Genomic DNA, 12,487 nt, shown 5'->3' on the forward strand with positions numbered 1-12,487 from the left:
AAGTACATTGTTCCCAAAAAATTCACATTAAAATATATATAGATTGTATCCAAAGTGTCACGCATACACAACATATTTATATATATATTATATTTATTTATAAAGGGCGGGAGCATAAGGTAATCGAACATCTTATTGAAAGCATGTACAATGGCAAATTATCAGAGATATATTATAAAAAAATAATATGTAACATGAAATTGATCGAAAAATATTTTAGCAAGTAATTGTACATTTGACACTACTGTCGGATAAGTTGAAGTACCGTTGTCAACTGTCATGGTGGAGAACGCCCAACAACTGAAATTGATTTAATTATTTTATTTCTTAGACCAACTTCTGAAATATATTTATAATATATTAAATGTTATGTTACCTACCGATTCTTTACTATACATATTTATTTTAAAACAATACTAAGGGGTCGTCCATATATGACATCACGTCCCAATGGGGGTGGATGACGTTATAAGTGATTGATCATTTTAAATAAATTTATTTTAATGAATGACGGGAGTAAAATATTATTTACCTATGGGATTTAAGAAAAATACACAAAACATGTGACGTTATCTATGGACAACCCCTAATCCCCATATACAGAATCCAACTACAGATGTATATACAGCATGAATAAACTGTTTATGACAAAGAATTTGGATTATTAATAGATGGAGCCTTATACGTAATTTCTGTTATGACATTGAAATTATTTAGAAAGCACGTGAAGCGTGGTTAAGTTTGTAAACTCTACATATATGAACATTGCTAAGTTGCCATTCCGATTATCGTATTCAAGCAATACGGTGGCCATTTTTAATGTTCATTATGATTACTTACTCGAGTACAGTTTATAAAGAGTTTTTTACAATTTTTTTAGGATTTTTCATGTAAATAATAATGACAAGTGTAGTATTACTCATCGTGATTGTTTTTTTATACGCCCTGCAAATTAACAAATAAATGTCATAGCAGTAGTGTGAAGTTCTCTACAAATGAACCTGTAATGCAAAAATCACTTGTAGCTAATTTAATCAGTGATCCAGTGGTCTTTTTTTTGCTTCAACTTCATACAGAAGAGGTTTACAACATCATGTTTATGGCAAATTTTATTTATAGGGACATTTTACATAAACGCATTCTAAAGAGGATTCTGAATAGGGGATTTTTCAAAGACTTCAAAATTTGTTAATTTCAATGAAATCTGTAAGTGTTTACTTACAAATGCCTTATATATATTTAGTGGTTGATGATTTATCAATCAATTGAATCACGCTAAAGAGTGTTTAAATATTATTCATTAAAAAAAATCAAGACTATTTTATGACAATGCAAAGAATTGTACTGTATAAATTATTGGGGAAAACCTTTCTTATCATTTCGGTAACATTTGATTTCAATAATCTTAGCTATAGATCCACAACTAATTAAAGAAGGTGCGCATATCCTGTTCAATTTTGACACATGTTAGTTGGTGTTGACGGTATCAAAGTCTGTTTTACATTATATTATATTGTAGTTTTTTCAATTTAAAAAATACTGCCAGTGCTAGACACGATCACAATAAAATGTAAGTCTTCAGAGTTGTACATAGCTTTTTTTTGGACCCAACAGGCAAAGTGTTGTAAGTGAAGATGCATATTTTTCAGGGTTACATTGTAAATTGTACGTGAAACATTTCACTGTGGCACAGCTCACCGTGAGCTTTCTTATCAGAAAGAGATGACCGTATACTATACTGCTCTAATTTTATTAGATTCAATATGAACATTAATTCAATTTTCATAACTGATTTTGGCAAAATTCATGAATTCAAGAATAAAAACCTAACTTAACCTAACAAATAATCCAGTATATCAACTATTTTCGAAGTGTGATATGGCGAACTGCATACGTACAAGTTTCCGGACACGATTTTCTAGTCGTGGCAGTAAGTGGTAATTTTTCCCACTAGTTTATTTGACAATACATATTATTGACACATGAGTTGTTAGCCGGCTCGCACATCACAACTCGCCTTGTGTGCCTGACAGCCATAAATCAAAACTTCCTAGACCCGCCGGTCAGTGTTGCATGATACAACCTCGCACATCTCTGGCGACATCGACATTCGCCGCATTTGCGCGTAATCTCCCGAAACGTCAAAATATACTCTAGCTAGACGACGCCATTGCGCAAATATGTCATCAGACACGGAAACAGCGATTATTATGTATTGGTACCGGAGAAATTTAAGGAGAAGTCTCTCGTCTGCCATTTTTATTGTGTTGATTGTATGAACAAACGTCAAACGCGGTGACCAGTGATGAGCGAGCAATGACAGTGTAGACAGAAATGGCTGATTGTGCGGCTGTGCGCATGCGCGGAGTCGACATTTGTCGATATCGACATGCAGGCTCTAGCAAACGCAACTCGTCGCATGCAGGAGCGTCGCAGTTGCATCGGCCAATCTGCGAAGCTCCATTTGATAACGTTTGTTTCTTGGTTTACGATGACGTCACATCGACGAATTCGTCGTAAGACGCATGCGACGAGTTCTGATGTGCGAGCCCTCTTAAGATATCTATTAATATTCTTATAGTCTTTTGACGTGACTGAAAAATACAATAATCACTTACAACAGTTTACATCTCGGTTTGTGTTAACACCGCAACTGGCGCGTTTGGAGTCGTTGGCCATTAGATATCATTAACATGTTATTTAAATTAAATTAATTAAAAGATTAGCCGTGATTGTGTTGTGGATACTTGTTTGTTAACTGAATAGAACAAGAGGCCCTTCTTTATCTAGTGGTTGATCTATAAAATCAGTTGTTGGTTGTGTATTGTGAGCCATTTCTGTTTGAAATATGTAAATTATTATGAAATCGTCTGACTGATAAATAGCTTCACTTTTATTTTGGTTGTTTGTGGTATCATTTGGCACGATTCTGAGCACTTTATGAGTGAGGAATTTTCCCATAACCCAAAGAGTATAAAATACAATATGTAATAAGTAATGTAAATTATTAATATTTGAATTTTTTAACTGCCTACCGAGATAATTCTCCCATCGTATATTCTAAAAGTTATATTCTTGATACTGACTCACAGTTGTTGGTGTAATAATTGGGATAATACTAACTTCATACACAATATTATAAAAGCATGGGGCCTTCAAGGGTTTGGTAAACAGTTTCAAAAGGTTTGTTCCCCATGCAATTAGAGATAGTATTACGGTCTTTTGTGCACATGTGTAGTTCCAGATTAAGTCCTAATTTGTCAGATCTAACCATTGATATACTACTGGATGAATCATATGCTTCTTAAAATGACGCCCGATTTTCAGCGAGTCGGCCTTTGTTAAAACTTACTGAGTAAGCCCGGTCTAGCTTGCATCTTACTCTAACTAATAGTCAGCGCATGACGACTTGCTCTGTCTGTTTTGCGTTGCAGCCACCCTTAGGTTCACTATTCCAAGAACGCAAATTTAGTTTTACAGCCAGGGCAATACGGGTGAAATTCGGGAATCCATGTTAACGGTCTTAACGCATTATACCTACAAGGAAATATTATAAGACGATATTCGTTATATCTTTTGTGGTACATTTTTAAAATGACACTTGTATCGGAACTGCTCATATAGTAGTATATCAATGGATCTAACATCTTTGAATATGCATCTAGCTTAAAAATATGTACCTGGCATATCATCACCGTTCAAGCAAAAGTCACCAACCCTCAAAAAGCCTCAACCCGCCAAAAGGCAGTTTTGAGTTGAGTATGTCACCCAAAGCGTAAACTTATGTTCTTTAAGATGCAAAAGTCACCACAGTACATTAGTTAGTAAAATGTTGCTTAAACCTGATCTGTGCTGGAAGGTTTTGTATGGCGGCAAGTGAGAGGCCGTGAATTTTTTAGCAAAACTAAACTTTATTATTTTTTTTTTTTAAATATATTGAAAGTTTATCATAAACCCTTACCAATCATATGCTAAATGTCTCATTATTGGACCAGTAGTTTTCTGAATTTCAAATTATTCAAAACAAACGCCTGAGACTGGCATTCTGTCTTCAAAAAGAGGTGAATAAGTTCACGTTTTTTGTACGCCCGGCCATATCCGCGAACTATTTCCCTTTGGCAGAGAACCGGTTATTAAATCGGAATTATTTCAAGCATAAGTCATTATATTCGGATAGATATTATTGATATTTATAGTGATAAAAAATAAATCCTTCGTTATAAATATAGAAGGAAAGGTTACTTAACTATGTATGGTGACTTTTACTGACTTGTCATTTGAAAACTTCTAGCCAGGGAACACAAAAATAATGGAAGTGGGTTGCCTTATGGGTGAGGCTGCAACAAGATTTAAATCTTGAGTACCAATGTCATTTTCAATTTTTACGTATGTAAGTATATCGGTAATATTTGAGTAAAATAATATGACAAACTTGGCTTCAAAACTTCGGTCCATGACGACTTGCTTTCACATATCTATTGCATTAATCTGTTCTGTAGTACTATAGCTGAATTTAATATTGTAACATTGTTCGCCCATGTCCGATCTTATTAGGATCATATGGGCCTCCACAGAGTAGAGGTTTGTATTAACAGATTTTGTTTTTTACGAGAAATGGATGTCAGCCACTTGCTCAACCTATTAGGTGCATACCCTGACTCACACACAAATTGAAAAACAATGTGTACTTGCCAGACCCAGGATTCGAACCTTACAAGATTATATTCAGTGTCAGATTACATTCAGACCACTTTATTGTTTTTGTGTTTACGTTGTAGATACTATACTAACCATTTGGAGCGACAGAAATAAAATTTAAACAACTGAAAAGCGCATTAGGTATACATGAACCAAAAGTCAATAAACCATCAACATTGTCAGTTGGAACAAACCTTTTGTCGGTTACAAATATATTTTGTTTTTATAATATTATGATTCACATTTTTAAATAGATACAGTCGTAGTTACAATTATTTTGTATTTTTCTGATCAATTCCATAGAGAGTAAAGCATCAATAAATAATTCTTGAATATGTAATCAAAATATTTGTTTTTTGGCAGCTATTTTTCGCACACAATATTTATCCATATACAGTGCCTAAGATAATATTCAAAATATATCCACGAATAATAATTTACCTCAGAATGACTTTATATGTTGTTTATAATATTATTGATAATTTTTTTTTTTTAATATACCTATATTATGTCACATATTTTTAATCAACGACCATGTCACCATTGTGACAAAATATTGTTTTTTAATTAAGAATTATTATTATGTAATTAATTATTAACCATGTTATCATTATGTGAATATTTATGTTACTCATTCGATTTTATATCATAAGTAAGAATCACCGAGAGTTTGTTTGTATAAAGTTATGAAACGTCTATTTCGGACGATCGATTAAATTGTTGAATAATCTTTTCATTAAATCTAAAACATGCCAAGAAGTATGGTTTATATATTTTAACAATCTTTGCTAGACGCTGTTTTATGATAAGTTTCACATATTTATCATAATATACAAAATGGGTAATATTTTGAATAATGTATGTATGAATGGTTTAATGTGTCATCTGTCATTGTCATGTCACATTAATCGTACAATTTAAAAATCTTTATCTAATTTGTAGAGAAGCCTTTGATCTAGATAATTCTATAAATGCAGATTAACATAAGTCGGAACGTATTTATTTTACAGCACAGATTTTCAGTTGATTTGGATGTTAAATAAACTAAGGCGTCTATTCTTAATCATTTTATGATGATGACAGTTGATATAGAAATAGCAAAAGAAGTGTGTAAAAATTTATAAAAAAAAAATACAACCTAAATATATGAATCCCCCCATGTGATAAATCTAAAAATAGATCAAGTACTTAATATATGATAATTGTGTATATTGGAAGCATTAAACAATATTTTATGAATAAAAAAACTCAAATCACGAACAATACAAAATACAATATTTCATCCTAAAATATATTAATATATTGTGTTATATCGGTGAAATATTCAGGCATATAAAAATGAAGTGTTAATTTATTTGACTGCATAGATTAACAGACTTATTATTATGAATGACAACTGATAATCATTTTTTTTTAATATTAAACATTTAAATCGTTTTCTTCGGCCATATCCGCCCCCTTTGTTGGAGCATATGGACACCACACGGCACCTTCAATAATCCCTGTCGCTTGCCAGTCATCTTGCATCGTTCCAGGTCATACCAGCATCTAATAACTCCACCGTATATACTCTATAGAAAGTATTTAGTGGCCTTCCAGCACGTTGGAATCCGGTTGGATTGAAGAACAGGCAAGCCAGATTAAATTGTCCTCTGGCATCTGCATCATGTGGCTGAGCCAGGTCCAACATCGCCTCTTTACTCTCAGCGTGATGAGAGGCTGCTTGGTGCGTTCTCTTATCTCCTCGTTGCTCTCAAAGTCATACCCAGTATGACGGCAAACATCTGTTTTCAAAGCTCAGTATACAGTTGCTCTGAGCCTTTGTAAGGTGCAATAATTCGCTACTGCAAAGCAGCACCTTCAGCAGAATGCAAGCGTTGAATAGGAAGAATTTGGTTTTGGCCAAGTACAAAGTCCCAGAACTCTTTCTGCAAAATGCCATCTCCTGTTATGCCCCAGGTATTTGAAGCTGTCGACACTTGATGTTTTGCTCGTCGCTAATCAGAGGGAAATCTAAATCAGGACAGATGCTATTGCACAAAATGTTATTTTTCTTCATGACGATTGTCAAACCAACACAAGACGAGTTTAAATGCACCCTATCGATTGTCTCTTGACTACCATCGATTGAGTTGACGAATAGGACAGCATCATGGGCGTATTCCAGCTCACATAGCTTCACCGTTCATTTAAATAGGTTCCTGTGCTAAAACTATGAAAGCTAAAAATATTGTTCATTCTAAAAAACATTTAGTCTTCAATATGCTCATTCAATATGTTCTTTACCGCCTGACAACTATTATTAACAAAAAGCTCATACTTATACACATAAATACTGTTTAGCCGAATATTTGGTTATTCAAGTTAAGATTATATACCTGCAAGTCTGCATAATCAAATGGCTGATGTACAGAATTCCGATAATGGTCATATTCGATCCACATCTGTGTCATAGCTATTTAATTACTTATACATTCATTTATGACACAATGTCACAACATTGCCATATAACACATTATATTTGCTATATTTAATTATTTCCCTCACCCCTAAAATTGACTGGCAGTAATGTAAAATGGTAGTAACCTCTTTGAGAACTGATTTGAAATACTGTAATCATACTCGATGGGGTATGGGGCACACTTATGACATGGAAAATAATAAATATTCTGTTGGCGTTTTTAATAATGTCAAGTTATTGTTTGTGATATAATTACGAGTTTGCAAGGGTTATATAATAATCGTGTGGTCCTCAAAGAGTTATAGAAATGGAGACTGTGTAACAGAGCAGTATGATTTAAGATTGTTGGGTTAATAATTAATAATTTTTAATAGCTATTATTAGTAATGTAAACGAACTGGGAAAGAATGATTCACAAATTTTATTGTCTTTGAAAGTTGACACAAAGTATCTCTTTAACAGAAGGCTTACATATTATATCATTAAAGGTACATACCATTAAATCAAGTCGTAATATGTCACATATTTTTATGTGTGAAAGAAAGGGGGATAAGTCTAACACCAAAAGAATTCGAGTTAAAGGCAACTTTGTCAATTTTTATGTTTATCAGCAACATTGATTTGACTCATTTTCATTTACACAATATTATGAATATGTGCTACTTTCTTTTAGACTTATCTGCCTTTCTATTTACACAGATTTATTTTGTTATGTACGCGTTATATTATCATTGATAATGCAAAATAATTTAATATAACGCTAACTGTCGGTAAAACGATTAAATAAAATAACAATAATTAAAAAAGGCAAAAATATTCATCCATGTTACTTTGAGAGAGCGTTGAATTTAGTGTCGTTTAAAGCTAACAATTATTTTAATTTTACGAAAACATAGCTTGATAATATTATTTATCATCAATTAATTATTCGATCTGTGCTTTTTCTGTGTTTTCTGGGTTTTTTTTACACCTCCATTCATTTTTGGAGAATAGTATGATTATCGTTCTTGTACAAAGCTGAATTTAGCTAAACATAAGTGAAATCTTCATGTATGATATTTGTGTGCAAAAGGAAAAGAGCCATAAATCTAAATGTTGAAAAATAAGTTTAAAGCCAAATTAATCATATTGCATTACTGCGTGGAAAAGGAACAACTCAAATCGACGGTGTTAATACAGTAAATTTCACATAAATACAGAGAACTTCCCATAACAAGCTTATAAAGCACAATCTTTTTTTGGCTTGGATATCCCAAGAATACTATGTATTTTTCATTATTTTTTTTAAATATTTCTGGCATATCTATTGTTAGTTTTATATGAACACAATTTTTAATTATGGCAACATAATAAAAAGTGAGTTATGAGTAACAATTGATTGCTGGATAAAATAATAAAAGAATCAAAAATCAAATACATCTCGCGAGTGGAGAACTACAAGGTTCTAAGTGTTTGTCCTTGGAAAAACAAAAGTAACAATGAGGCAGCTTAGAATACTACTTCTTTGCTGGGTTTGTTTTTTCAAGGACGAACACTTAGAACCTTGTAGTATTAGGCTCACGATCTGTATACAAAAGAAAAATGGAGATATCTCTAATCACTTTTCAACAAAAGAAGATTGAATTTTGAAAAACTTTGTTACTATGTAAATGGCTATGATTTTAAATGAAATTTTCTGATTGAACGACGTTGATTCGACTCATTCTTTTTTTCGTAATAATGTGCATTGTGGGTAATTTGGAATATTTCAGATTAGATTGGATTCAGTTTAATAATAACATTTTTGATCTAACAATACATATTGTCATTCTATTATCATTTTTTACTGTAGTACACTTCCGACCAATGTAAAATTTGTGTATCATTCTTTCAACGTGTTAAATTGTGAAAATTATTAATTAGAAGTTTAAACAAATATTAAGTTATTTTTAAGTAGGCATTATGAATGCAATATTTTAATATCTTTTAAGTTGCTCAAAATAACACAGTCATAATAATACATATTACTATGTAACAATGTTTTATTAATTATTTTATTAGTGATTATTTAGTTTTTAGGGAATTTATATTATTATCAAAAGCAGGAAAATAATAATTCTATAGTGTCAAAGAAAAGGGAGATAAGTCAACATGAAATTAAATTGAGATACGTATTAGTGTAATTTATTAACAAGCAACAAGGATATGTATCAGAATTAATATTGTTGTGATTTCTTAATATATCTCAAGAAAAATAATACCGTTACGACTTATCTACTTATAACATTTTTTAAATGCCATAGAGATTCATCTAAATTTAATGTTTTAAAGACATCTGCCTCTTCCTTGAGACCGTAGAATGTATTGTGTAATATTTTAATTGAATTTTGTGACTTAAATAATCAATCCCATATTATTTTAACAATATGTATTTACGTATAATTTTTAAAACATGTTCAAAGCATACTATTAGAGACCAAATCTAAAGTGACTAATTTTCACGAAAGCGAAAAGATTGAGCTTTGGACAACTTTGTATTTAAATTTCTGTTTCCGTGCGACATTTATTAATTCATCTGTTTTAATTTGACTCTTCCATTTTACGCATGTGTATATTATGGAGAATGGTTAATTTGGCATATTCAAGATATTTTTAATATATCATACTTATCCCCTTTTTCTTCACAATTATAACTTTTATTGCATTTATATAAAATAATTAAATTTAAAGAAACAACCTTTCTATTTATTTACTTGAGAGAATTAGATACCTACTTACAATATTTTCAGTTCCAAAGAAATAGACCTATTATGTGAAATCAATTAATTTATTTGTTTTAATTATAATTTAAAATCATGAAAGTAATTTATTCCAAGAAATAGTGACACAGCTTTCAAATTATATACTAATTTTAAGTTTCATAAACAAGAACAAATAGCACAAACAATATAATAGTTTTACAGAATTTACTCAACATTTTTATTTCAACTTGTTTATTTATACAAACTCCTGCAATTTTAAATTGTACAATATTCATTGTGAAATAATTACATTGCCAGTCTTACCAATGCAATAAATAAATGTTAATGAATGTTTAAAGAAAAAACATATCAGGGGGCGGATTTTTAAACTTCTTGTCTAAGTCTTGCCTGTCTTGTCTTGGCTAGTTGCTGCCTAACATTTTTTTTAAAGTTCTTCCATAATGAAACATTCTCCCCAGTACTAATTTGTCGCAAGTGTAATTTATTAGTTATGAACTCATCCGGTTTGAAGATTGAATCCAAATATCTGTTATGTTCGGATAAAACTACATGCATAAGTCTATTTTTGTCAAAAATGAGGTTTAAATACTATTTTTCTTCATTACACAGTGATATACTGCATAAGTAATAATATAACCATTTTCTACTTGGGCGTGAATTGACTTCGAATTGTTTTATCCTTTTTACTAATAATTGAAAAAATAAAAAGTCAATACTGTTTTATATAGGTCTGGGTTTACCTATTTAATTTTATTAGGTTATATAGTTTATACAGTTGCATCCAACAAGATATTGAATAGTTTCTTATTTGTAAAAGCTGTTCTCGTGATAAGTCAATATTTTTGATTTATATAGTTTCATCCAAATACCACAGATAAATCTGCGTGCGAAAGGAATTGGAAGATACCTAAGTCTAAAATCGCTAGGTATTCTTCACGAAAGCCAAGAAGATTGAGTTTTAGAATACTTTGTATGAGAACTTATAAGTTTCAGTGTAAAATTTACTAATTTAGCAAGATCGATTCGACTCATGCTTTTCATCGTAATTAATTTGGCATATTATTTAACTAATTTTTCATTTTTATCAAAGACATATCTCCCTTTTCCTTTTATTAACAGATATGTGCGATTTCAGTATATTCAGTAGAATACAATTTCGGGTAGTAAAGATTGAATAAAATATGGCGGTTTCCTACTAAAGAGAAACCAAAGCAACATAAATTTGTGATAACTATATTCAAAAATATAATTGGTTTTTCTTACAACAAGTTAGAAATGGGGTAATGAATTGTGTACGTTGAAAATGTTGTCACAGAATGTCAATATCATTAGCATTTTGTGTACACCACCGCACACTTCGACACATAAACAATGCAGGAACTTGATAACCACACTATATATGTGATGGATCTTAAAAAACGACTATATACTGTATAAGGCTATTGGTTTTGAAATTTTGATATCTTTCATCAGCTATGTAAGCTCATTGTCATAGGTACTTATTAAATTCAGCTATTACTATTGTTAGTACAATAATATTAAACCTGAAATTGGTTTCAATATCGGTTATAACATCAGCTGCCATTTTTTACAATTTCAACCAACTTTAAACTTGTTTTTTCAATGTGTTTTAGGGCTTTTTATATCGTCATTTAAATAATATTCTATATTTACAGTCCTAAGTGTGTGATTATCTCAAAATTGAGTTAACTGACTCTAAAACCAATAGCCTTTATTAGATATCAAAAATCCGTCTCCTGATATGGTAATTTTTAAACATTGTGTAAAGAAGGCTTTGATGAACATGCAAGCCAAGTTATTATGGTCAAAAACTTGATTTGGCTTCTATGTTAATCAGAGATAGTGTAGTGTCTATGGTCTTTTGAATGATAATAATTTTAGGTGTATTATTTCCGTATTATTATGTATTACTGAGTTTGTTCGGTCGTTGTGTTTATATTTTCACATGCTGTGTTCGTTACACGTAAGGATTGTTGGATGGTATAAAATCAGTCTCGGTATAGATCGATTTGAGGTCCTTTGTACATATAATATGATAAGTTCCCAGTATAAAAGGTGCAGATAATGCAAGCCCGAACAAAAAAAACAAAAGTGTCTGTATTGCAAAGACTTGCTACTCATACCTTGGTATAATGTACATTATTATGATATGATTTAAGTGTAAAACTTTAGTCTTTATTAAATATTTCAAAATTAACAATTCTTTTTATTTCAATCTGTAGGTAACCTAAGTCTCGGCGCCTGTAAACATCTGTGGCTGTCATCGGATTCCTGTAACCCAGATCTCAATCATAATATTTATTAAATGTTCATTTTTCACATACAATCAGTCAGTACTGATATATAATATGATTTCATAATAATTTCAACATATTATTTCATGGGGGGGCTGACAGGGCTCTAGCCTGGGGGCCCGGGGTCAGGAGGGGCATGACGTGGCAGATCAACTAGTTAAATGAGATAAACACACCGTTTTAGTGTCTCCTGACTAATGAAAATCACTATTTATCCAACATGGCGAAGGGTCAGATGTAACTTGGCTATCACAAAGGAGGGTCGCGCTCAG

The sequence above is a fragment of the Rhyacophila brunnea genome, unplaced genomic scaffold, assembly GCF_057557595.1.
Source record: "Rhyacophila brunnea isolate RB1 unplaced genomic scaffold, BYU_Rbru_1.0 scaffold_22, whole genome shotgun sequence".
NCBI lineage: Eukaryota > Metazoa > Arthropoda > Insecta > Trichoptera > Rhyacophilidae > Rhyacophila > Rhyacophila brunnea.